Source organism: Sciurus carolinensis, chromosome 11 (assembly GCF_902686445.1).
Source record: "Sciurus carolinensis chromosome 11, mSciCar1.2, whole genome shotgun sequence".
NCBI classification, from domain to species: Eukaryota; Metazoa; Chordata; class Mammalia; order Rodentia; family Sciuridae; genus Sciurus; species Sciurus carolinensis.
Genome location: NC_062223.1, coordinates 86,844,415 through 86,856,602, shown reverse-complemented (window position 1 = coordinate 86,856,602; position 12,188 = coordinate 86,844,415). Strand labels below are relative to the sequence as shown.

The 12,188-nt window shown below is 34.1% G+C and overlaps 1 protein-coding gene and 1 non-coding gene across 5 annotated transcripts in view; both read left to right on the top strand.

The window, feature by feature from the left end:
• The window catches only part of Dlg2 (discs large MAGUK scaffold protein 2), a 2,079,243-nt gene that overhangs the window by 667,421 nt on the left and 1,399,634 nt on the right, over positions 1–12,188 (top strand). The window lies entirely within an intron of this gene.
• On the top strand, positions 8,175–8,249 carry Trnat-ugu (transfer RNA threonine (anticodon UGU)). The gene has a single exon. It is a non-coding gene; the product is annotated as a tRNA-Thr (tRNA).

The window sequence follows — 12,188 nt, the reverse complement described above, 5'->3', positions numbered from 1 at the left end:
ACAATTTTATAATAATGAACAGAAGACTAGAAAGCCTTGACTTTGGAAGAAAGTCACTAGCTTACTCTTGTTCTTGACAGAAAGATGAGTTTCCTTGAAATGATAATAAATTTATTCTTTGCATCATTTATCTAATTATATGTACAAATACACTATAAAAGGTCATACATGAATCTATCCTTAGGATCTGAATTATTATGTAAGTACATAGGTTCTGTGTCATGTGTTGGCCTATTTATCTATCCAGAGCTGACACACTCAGCCTTGTGGTCACCTGCATGGCATGCTCTCTGGCAGCTGTTTTAACTAGTTTGATTAGTTAAACTGGTGTTAAATATTTTCACTGGCATCACTGCAGTCACCCCTCAAATAATTTCCAATTATTTTCTTGGAAAACATGTATCAATATCCCACTTCTTACCATGTAGGTTTTGGAGATAACAGAGATGAAAAAAACAAATCCCCCCAGTCTTCAGCAAGTTTAGAGTATAGTGAGATAAATAAATAAATAAATAAAAAAGAAACAGTTAAATAAGCTGGACATGGTGGCACATGCTGGTGATCCCATCGGCTCAGGAGGCTGAGGCAGGAGTATCGGGAGTTGAAAGCCAACCTGAGCAAAAAGCAAGGCACTAAGCAACTCAGAGACCCTGTCTCTAAATAAAATACAAAATAGGACTAGGGATATAGCTCAGTGGCAGAGTACCCCTGAGTTCAATACCCAGTACCCACCACCACAAAAAAAGGAAATCTTGAAAATGTCTGTTATTGTTTTTGCATATTGTTTCTCTGAACCAAAATTATATTCCCTTAGTAAAGAAGAAGGAAATATAGATAGTGGACAGATAAAGGAACTTGGTTATTTACTATGCCACCTGCCCAAATCACTGACCATTATTGAGTCACAATTATCCTAAAGTCTGGGAGTAATAACTTCTCATAACCTTCACAATAAGTTTGTTATGAGAATCAAAGTAAACCATATTATTTATCAAGAAGTCTCTATGCACTTATATCTTCGAGGATATCCTTGTTTAATCAGATTTCACCTAGATTATCAGTTCTCAACCTCTAGAATGCAGCATAGTTTCCTAGGGTTTTAAAAATACATATTTCTGGGTCCTAACTCCAGAGTTTCTCATTTACTAGATTTGGGGTGGGATCTGAGAATCTGAATTTCTAACAAGTCCCCAGATGATGCTATTTATTGTACTGAGTAATTACACTTGAAGAACTAGACAAAAGGAGGTGGAGATGCAATAGGATTCTTGGAAGGAATAACTAGCTGCTTTATAAATAAAGGCAAATGAACATATGTCTGCTCATGAAAAGTTTTTCTAGTTCATTTGTTTCTTTCACAATGTTAACATTTATGAAAACCTTACTATAGGAACAATAGTGTGCTGTAAATGACACATTTTATTTAATCATATTGCAATTCCATTGGTAGGCTATAGTACTCTTGGCCATTTTACAGGTGAGGACATTTAGAAAGTTAACTAAATTACCTAAGATAACATTAACAGTAACAGACTGAAGAGTCCAGTTTCCAAATTCTTAGTTACTAAATAGTACTACCATCTGCCAATCAGTTGGATGGCAAAGAAGCAATGTCATCTCTGAGAAAGACCAATGGTTGAAAATTAATAGCACTTGTACAAGGATAACCTCTGTGTTAATCCCTTTCAAAGAGATTTCCCATTTCCAATTGTCCTGTTAAAGGTCTGCCTTGGATCAGTCTTCACCCTTTGCTTTGCTTCTCCTACTTCCTCCAGTCTGTTCAATAAAACAGTATTCCTTTCATTTCTTTTTTTTTAATGCAGATGAATATGGATCTATCTTCTCTCATCTTAGAGAACAGATAGGCAAATAATGGTCATTGGGGTCAAATATAGCTTGCTGTGCTCCTAGACAGCTACAAATTAAGAATGGCTTTTATGTTTTGAAATGGTTGGGAAAAAACACAAAACAGGATATTTCATGACATATAAAAATTATATAAAATCCAAATTTCAGTATCCATAGATTTTTATTGGAATACAGCCATACTCATTCATTTATAAACTGTCTGTCGCTACTTTGTACTACAACAGAACTGAGTATTTGCAATAGAAAACCATATAGCCTGCAAAGCCTAAAATATTTGCTATCTAGCCCTTTTCAGAAAAGTGTGTTAAAACTTTTTATTTGATAACTCTGTTTTTGTATGCTATGTTAGGAATGCAAAAATGTATAAGACATTGTCCTCAAGAAAATCAAATTTTCTGTATTAACATGGACCTCATTGATTCTGAAATTAATAATAATGGGACTTAATTTTAAATGTAACTCTGCTTACATTTTGCTGATCCTTCTTTTCTTCAAGTCTTAACACCATGAATTGAGAGAGAGTTTGACAGACATGAGTATATCCAGATAAGGAAATATTTGCTAGTCAGAAAACTGTAAGGGATATGTGAAGTTATTCATTGCATGCTTACTATGTATGGTACAGTCATTTCCTGCACAGTCTGGTTTAATTTTTTCAACAGTGTTGTGAAAAAGGTGTTTTCATATCATCACATTGCAAATTAGAAAACTGAAACTCAGGCTTGCCTCAGATCACACCTGGAATATAATGGGATTAAAACTTGAATCCAGGTGGTCTACCTGCAGAATCTGTGGTCTAAGTTACTTGGAATTTCAGAGGAGAGAGGTTTAATAACATCCAGGAGAGTTAATATTAAATATTAGAGGAGATATCATAAGGAAAAAGTGAGTGGATATAATATGTATAAATATGGAGGTAGGAAGGCAGCTTTTAATTTAATATATGAAATAACAGTTGATAGAGTTGCCCATTTTGAGCAGTAGGCTGTCTTCTGAGGCAGGAAGCACCTTTTGTGAGTACAGGTGTTAGACTTCAGATATGCCTATTTTGAGTTGGGAGATTGAGCCATTTAGCTTTAAAACCTTATCTTTGGAGTTACCTAAGGAGTCCTTTTAGCTGTTTGATGAATTACTCTAAATCACCACAAAGCAAAGGAAGATTCATCAAGGAAAAGAGATTTAGAAACAACTTGGACAATGTATTGGGTGGGAATGGCTCCCTTCAAAACTGACCTTAAAATGTATCGCATCTTATCTCTATGGCTTGCTCTCTCTTTTCATTAGGGCATTTAGAAAAGTAGATTGAAAGACTCAGCTTTTAACAGTAAAAACTATCTCTTTTACTCTGAAAAGATACAATAATTTCTCCAGAGTCTGCTATAAACACAAGTCAAGTGACTACAAGGCCTCAGAAATCTTACTGATTTAAATGAAGATCTAGTCCATTCATTCGTAAGACCATATGTCAAGAGGCCTTTTAGGAAATGATTAGAGGGTGAGAAGACTTTAAAACTAGGGATGGGGGGTAGGGTGAAATTCTGTTTTATGGATTCTATGAATCATAAGTGCCAGGGTGCAAGAAAGACTTTACCCCTTCCAAACAGGTTTATTTTTAGTGTTTGAGCTACTACATAACAAGAAGCAAAGTGCCTTAGAAATATAAATTCTTTCACTCTTTGGGGATTTAATTTTCTCTCTAGTAGACATTCCCTCCTACGTTCTTCCTTTAGTGTCTCGCCTACATTTTCTCACAAAGCCAAAAGCTTTTTTGACTTCTGTAATTTATTCAGTACAATAGAAAAAAATTGACAGTGGAAATTGTAATATATAATGTTGGAATGATTTTGAAGTTTTTCTCTAGGTCATTTAACATGACATAGAACCTTCAATACTGTCAAAGAATTATTATTTTCAACTAATTAAAACATCAAAAAAAGTTATTCAAGAATTACTCTGATTTTTATTTTTTAATCTACAAATAAATCTATTTTTGATATTTGAAAATCTCGGCAGTTATTCTTAAATAGAAAGCTTATTTGCCTGAATCTTAAATTGAGGAAAAGAAGAACCCATTTTCTCCTGTCTTTTATAAGCTTTTGGTTCTATAGTTCTCATTTCCCCAGAATAGTTTTTATTTTAATAGCATAAAATCTATCAACTCTTATCATAACTCACAACATATTCATGAATATTATATAAATTTTAAATCAAAATTTTAACACATAATCCTTCCTACTTTTCCACCCTTATCTCTTTAACGCTTTTACAAAAAACATTCCAATTCTAACTTGATTGCTTCCTATTTGCTAAACAAATCTCAAAATTAAAATCTCCGTGCTTTTGTTGATTCTTTTCTCCTTTGCAAACTACTGAAGGATAGATTTTTTTCACTCTTTTTTTTTTTTTTTTTTTTGCGAGCACTCTACCAACTGAGCTATCTCCACAGCCCACTTTTATTGTGTTTGAAAATGGCAAATATAGAGAGTGAACTTAAATTCCTCTAGAAGAGTAATATTTCTGTATATCTCATGTTATTTAGCAAAAGGCCTTCAGTTAAAATTCAGTTCATCTTTCAGGTCCTGCAACCCTAGTAGAGTCAGATACTCTGATAGTTCATCTCTAAAAGAAAAGGTGCTTCCTTAACTGAAGGAGTTTAAGTTTCAGTGAACTGCAATCCTTATACATCTCAGATATTTAATAAGTATTGAAAATAGTTTACTTTCTGGCACTTAGGGAATTAGTGGATTCTTAGAACCTAGAAAGTGCCTATTCCTCATCCTGAAATAAGCTTCCCTCCTATGGTAATATACCACCATTGGTTATTACTACTTTACTGAACAGATGTTTTTTCTGGCAGCATTTATTTTAAAAATGGAATGTACGAATATAGGCATTTTCAGTAGAAGTTAGATGTTTTTGTATTTCAATACCTGGCACACAAAACTGTTATGGTCTGAATGTTGGTATCTTCCCCAGTTCACAAGCTGAAGTCCCCAAATCTGAAGTATTAGTTGGTGAAGCCTTTGGGAGATAATTTGGTCATGAGAGCCAAACCCTCATGAATGAAGTTAGTGCCCCTATAAAATTGACCTCAGAGAGATCCCTCAATCATTTTACCGTGTGAGGTTACAGTGATCACTCAATAAAAATTGCTGAATAAATGAAGAGCAAATGCAATCCTTGAATATTTGAAGACTACTGGATTTTAGAGTAAAGACTAAAAAGAGGAGTAGAGTCTCCAGATAGAATGGAGGAAGCTGTGAAGGAAGAACTGGTGAGATTTGTCTCCAGTTTCTTTGAAATTCTGCCTAGCATTGGCCAGAAGGAATGGAAAGAAGGATTTTTTTCTTATTGGTGCATCTAAATCTGATTAAATATAACTTTCAGTATGAGATATAATGTATTTCTCTACAGACAGATGATTTTTTCTAGACACTCAGGGGAAAATGAAAGATATTTTCTGAGATGATAGTTTCTTCGTGCTTTTTGGAGAACAAGAAGAAATAAGGTGAACTCCCCCATGGAGTTCCAAATTCTTGAAGTCTTTATAATTGATGGAGATTTTCAGACTACATTTTCCTCTGGATTTTATCATCATGCATTCCTCATATAATGAATTGGAAGATAAAAAGAAGAGAATGAGAGTCTTTCTGGTTTTGGTGAGGAGATGAGCCAGGATTCTGTACTAGCAAGAAGAGATAAGTGTTCCCAGATGTAGCAGCCCCAGGTCCTTACCTGGAACATGGCTGGCCCTGGTTGCAGGCCACACCTGTGTGGTTACTTTTGATCCTAGAGCAAGGACCAATCAGCGGAGACAACATAATCCCAATTGTTTTGATGTTGTTAAGAAATTTTAAATGATTGTGATTCAAAATTTCATAAGACATATGGGTCATACAATTTGTTTTAAATCAAAACAAAGAAGGGAAGATGACTCTGCACTTATTTTTTTTGAAAGTAAAAAATTAAGAGTTTTTTTCAGTTTTTGATTTCTAAATTTTAAATAGGCTTTCAACTGAAACAATTCTTTATACACACACACATATATATGTGTGTGTGTATGTATATATATATATGTATATATATATATATATATATACACATATCCACTCTTCTATATACTTTACAAAGACTTTCTCCAGCAGAGAATTATTATCCTCAAAGAACTGAAGATTAAAGTTTAAAACATAGTTTTAGAAATGTTGAAATTATGTTTGTAACTCTAACATTTTGTAGTTACTGCAACTCTGTAGGCTAATCAGAGCCTAGAAAGCAGTATGTTATAATCCCATTAACAGTGTGGATGTCCTTGAATAAATCGGAAAATTGCTCTCTTCCTTAATTTCCCCATATATAAAATAAGAGATACAATAATTTGCTGGCTTGCACTGTGAAATAGCTGGAGAAATTACTTCCAAGCATTTTAGCATTTGTAAAATGCAACCATAGTCTTTAAAAACATCATTTTTGATTGATTTTTGATAAGAAAATAGAACATTCCAATAAAACTGTTTTTAATGTCAGAAACTAAAATAAAAATCTTCATAATACTATTATTCTCAAAAGGCTCATGCTAGGTGGAGTTCATGGCCAGTCTATAGGTCATGTAAAGACATTGACAATTCAGGTAAATTTTTTTCACCTTGCAGGAATTTAAAGCTTTCAATATGCTCTCTAAGGCATATCTGATTCTCTCCCAAATTAAGGAACATTTAACCACACAGAAATTATTTTTACTATTATTGTTATTACTTTCTTATATGTTCTTCCACTCTCTTCAATGTACATATAAACATGCATATATACACAAAGATTTACAACAAAATATTCAATATGTCAAATATAATATATACAGTAGACACTATAAATATTAACATATATCATTTCATTCTAAAAGGATGATTTTAATGACTGCTTTATATTTAATTACAAAACTGTCCCAAGGTATTTTAATTGGTTCCCTTATTGTTAGACATTGAAATATTTACATTGTGCTACTATAAGTAGAGCTTTTATAAATTCCTATTCATATAAATATTTGTGTATACTTTTTCTTATTTAACATGATTACCTAAAAGTTGATTTTTTTATTTATACAATTATAATTCTTATGTGTGAATTTTTCTAGGTTATTCCACCAGAATATAGAATGTTCATTCTGAAGAACAGCACCTTTTAAAAGCCTGTTTTTGTAGAAAATATCTTTAAATTGAACATGGCTACTCAGTTAATATGTTGTTTACTGAAACAGCTAGTTTGATGATTGCAGAGATGTATTCACTGTGAGATTTTCCAGGTCATCCAATATGGCCTTGAGGATCTTCAGTCTAATGTTAGAAGGATGTCAGAATAATCTGATTCTTCAGTTTTGGTCTTACTTCTCTGCAGGTATTTCACATCCTTGAAGTAAGGTTTATTAAAAGGATCACATTAAGGATTCAAAGAGAAATATGAAAAGAAAGACATAACTTTTTGGTTTATCTCTTTTCTGAAACAAAATGGAATTAAACCATGTTATAGCAACATGGTTTCTATCAGTTACATTCTTTTTCTATAAGGAAACACTTTTCTTTTGTGAGTTTTCTGCTTGAATATATTTGTCAGTACTTACCCCAGAGAACAACGTTCATTCATTTTGTGTTTATTTTTTAGTCTCTCCTACCAGAGCTTGGCAGTCTTTTTGACCTTTCCAGGACTTGTGGATTGTCCATTCTTTAGTAAGTAATTTTTCACTGGCAACCGGCATATTTCATTTATGAAGTGACCTTTCCAATTCTTGTTTTATAACAATGTATTCCCAATAGTTGCCTCATTCTTCATAAAGCCAGGTGCCATCCAAGTTTTGTAATTTCCATACTACAGTAAGAAGGCATTTCTGACTTTCTAAAAGACATTGAGCTAGAATTGCAAGAAATTGTTTATAATTTGTTGATTCCTTTAAAATTATTTATAGAGATGTATTTGTTCTTTTTTCTATTTTGTAATTCTGGTTGCTTATAGGCTTCTTTTCTTTTGCACTACATCCTGCCATTACCTCAAATTCTTCATATCCAAGACTCTCTTTCTCTCAGTTCAGTTACTGGGTTTCCAGTCTCCCAGGATAGAAGTCTTAGCCTCTCTTTTATCCTCTATGTTTGATGATCCTATGTCCCAGATTTTCAGAATGTTTAAAATTCTTTCTGTTTTCCTATGTACCATAAAATGTATCAGAAATGCAGAAATGTAATGTTCTTTCCAATTTCTGATTCCATATCCTTTGTTTATATGAGGCACACAAGTCTTTAGAAAGACCATGTATGGGGGCTGGGGAGATAGCTCAGTCGGTAGAGTGCTTGCCTTGTAAGCACAAGGCCCTGGGTTCGAACCCCAGCACCCCCCCAAAAAAAAAAAAAAAAAAAAGAAAGACCATGTATGGTTCCAATTTCAGGTTCAGAAAAAAAATTAAACTAGCCTTATACCATGTCTCTCACCAACCTGCCTTTCTAAAAATATCATCCAATTTCAACTCGCAATGTCATCCCTCCTCTTCACATGCCAGGAAAATGTCATGGCGTCCAGATGGTCTTCTTGCCATCAATAGATTCATCTTCCATCCTTCTCTTAAACTACTGACCAGCTAATCATTTGAAAGGATCACTTAAATCGTGTTTTTTCCCTCTCCTCAGAAATACTATGTATTGCTTTCTGTGATGGTTTTGAACCATGACCCCATGAGTCCTAAGGTTCTTCTCTGAAACCTCAGGAGCACATCATGTGAGAGAGACAAGAGAAGGTCAACTAGTGGAACTCTGGTCCAATCCCTGCTATAATCAAAATGGCTTCATTTTTATCTGAATAACATACTGGGGCTCATAGCTATTATATACACTATAATGTGTGTCAGGATGTGTATATGTATGCCTATGCCTGTATCTGTATCTATTCTTTTCTAGTTTTAAGTTAATTATGATAAAAGAAGAGTAAATATTACTATTGCAACTAGAAATTACATGATATATACCTATTTTATACCTCACCAACAAATACCTAATATGTTCTTACATTAAGCAAATACCATGCGAAAAAACTAACATTTCTTTTCCCTAATCCTGCAAAGAAGGTCCTTTTACTAGTGTGGACATAGCTTTAGGGAAGTTAAGTGAATTTAAACTGAAGTCTGTCTTATTCACAAGATTCACAATACCTTTCCTGAGCCAGACCTAATGGGGACAAGAGGCCCTCTCTTAGACACCAACTTCCTTGTGACTTCCTGTTTGATTCTGCTGCAGGTTCCAGGCTCTTGGTATGCTTTTGTTACCTAGCTAGGAAGTCTGCCTATACCTTTTGTGTTTGGAATGCACCTCATCACAAGGTTGTCTGTTGGAAAGGGACTCAGTTTCCGGGCTTCTCACTTTCCATGGGTCCTTTCCCTTCTAAGTTTTTGTTACTGGTCAATGTTAAGAAATATAAAAGGCAAACAGATGGACAAAATTGAAAAACATCAAAATTATAGAATCGTTACACATTCCTGTGGTCTCGATGATCCCTGATCCACAGCACTTGAATGCCTCTGAACTGGGTCTTTCTTTTTTTTTTTTTTTTTGGCAGAGCTGGGGATCGAACCCAGGGCCTAGTGCTAGTGAGGCAAGCACTCTACCAACTGAGCTATAACCCCAGCCCTCTGGGTCTTTCAAACCCAGCAGTTTCTGCCTCCAAGTATTAGTCTCGTGTTTGGTGTTCACCAAAGGTCTACTTCTTAAGGATGCTGTATCCCCTCCTTTACGATAGCATCATGTACCATGTTGGAAATGCAATCAGAATAGAACCTGTGATGGCTGTTGTGTGGCAGATACAGTTTATGTCTCTGAGAACCTCTAGCATGAAAACAAATCCTCTATACTTCTTGCCTACCTATAATTTCAACCACTGATTAATTTATCAAACACTATTAAAATTAATACTGTCTGTTGAGGATAGCACTATGAATTCCTATTAAAACTTGACAGGATGTGGCCCCTACCCTCAGTGAGTTTACAGTTGACTAGGAAAAACAAGAAAATGTAATGTAATTACCAAAATACCTGTTTTCCATGGCATCATCGGAAAACATGCATTTAAATCTTTTAGGGAAAGAAAGGAAGGCTTCATAGAAGTGACACCATTTGAAGTGAAATCTGAAGAATATTAAGATTTAAAAAGAGGTGGCAACTAACCCTTGGATGACGGATAGGAGTAGTACGTGGTTACAGGACATTCTAAACACATATAAACATTCTCGCCTAGAATAGCATAGCATATTTGGAGACTTTAAGTCATTTAGTATTTCCAAATTTGAAGATTTGATTTTTCTACAATTGAAGTGAAAAGTAGAAGGATTGTTACAGGTGGCAGGGATAGACTAGCGGTGGGTGATCTATTTAAGTATTTAGGAAGATTACTCACATAGTCTTATAATCATGTGATAGGATGTAATGTGAGTAGTTAAAAAAAGTTTCTCTAAAATTGAAAAATGTGCAACGAAAAATAAAAACCCAGACATTTGGGAGATACAGAAATATGACCCTGGCCCTGCCTGAACTCATTTATTACCATGTGTATAAATTTTGACTTAACACTTTTCCCAAGAAGTTGTGATTCAGTATGTACTGGGAGTTTACCCATGTGGAGTTTACCCAGCAGTGGTAGGCGCATTACTGCAATCTTGTGGAGAACTCAGGCATCTTTTGATCTATTTACATAATACATGCAGCACTCAAAATTTACTGTGTAAATAATACCAAAATACACACATCAAAGTTTCCTTCTAAGAATGATTATGAATTATTTGGCACAACTGAGGACTTGCATATAAAAATAATTTTCTGACTGACCCTTGAGGATTAATTATACTTTGTGTGTGTGTGTGTGTATTCTTATGTCATTTATGTATCTATTTATGACACACAGAATTGTATTTTATTTTTTATTACAATGCCTGTCTCCACTTTAGTTTTAATATCAGAAATACCATGTTTATGATTATTAACATGAACCCCATTTTATTTGAGCAATAGGTATAATTTTTCTTACATCACATGAACTCTGTAAGGGCTAGGTACAATAGAATACATACAAATTCTTAAATCAGTGTCTTCATATTTCATATTAAATCAATAACTAGTGAATGAAAAAATCAATATTAGCATCTTGAAGGTACTTATGGCAGAGGCACATTGTATTGTTCTCACTTGCTTCGTACATAACAAAGCAAAGTCTATTCTTGAATCTCCATTTCATTTAAGAGTTGGAAATGAATATTTGGGGGCATGGAGTAGAACAGAAGTTGAATTGGACTCAATGATAAATGACATGGCTTTTTCATTATTGTCAATACATTTATTAATTAAAATTAAGCAATGAATATTGTCTAAGAATAGTAGCAGAATTAAGCTTCAAATATCAGTTAACCTAATTACAAAGGCTCCTTAGCAATAGAAATTCAATGTAGGTACCAAGGTTCAGATATTATATAGAAATTGATTTGAACATTGTACATGGCTTTTATTTTAATAAGCAAACCAAACAGGCCTCAAAAACGAAATCATGATGAAATCAATCAAATACTTTTCTGGTTATACCAGAAAGGGGAAGTGAACAAGTATATTGTAAACTGATTTTTTTCTTTGAATTACAAATTAATAAATAAAGCTAGCCTTTTAAATTTTCCCCAATTTTATAGCTTTCACTGGTATTATAGTTGGTTTGATTCAGTGGAAACATATTTTTGAAAGTTGATATATTTTGATTAATGCAACTTAGAGGATGGAGAACAGAGATCCCAGATCTAAAAGTTTCCTTTAATTTACTGGATGACTTTCACCAACACATCCTCCTGTTCCCCTTTTGTAAAGTCAGGAACTTGGATCAGGTGAGATTAAAGGTTTCTTTCAGTTCAGGTCTTTTCTGATGCTCACATGACCTGTAGACTAAGCAGCTTAAGGCAGGGAAGACTGTGATGATGGTGATGACCAGGACAATGGGGGGTGCCCAGGTGCCCTGGGGTAAGCATTTATTTTGTGCTGTGAACTGTGTCAAGTGTGCCTATGTGTGCAGTGCACCTTCATCTGCATCATCTGAATATGCATCTTCAAGCTGATCCTGAAATTAAGCCATTAACTATGACCATTCTCCTTTTGGAAAATTCACATTTTCCATTTTCATTAGAAATGTGTTTTTAATCTAAATGCAAAGAGGATTACCATAATAATTTAGGCTGTCTCTGAAGAGTTAATGAATAATGGTATCAGAGTTCCTCTGTAGCTGCCTTATGAAACACCTAGGAACTGGCTATTAAGTGGGCA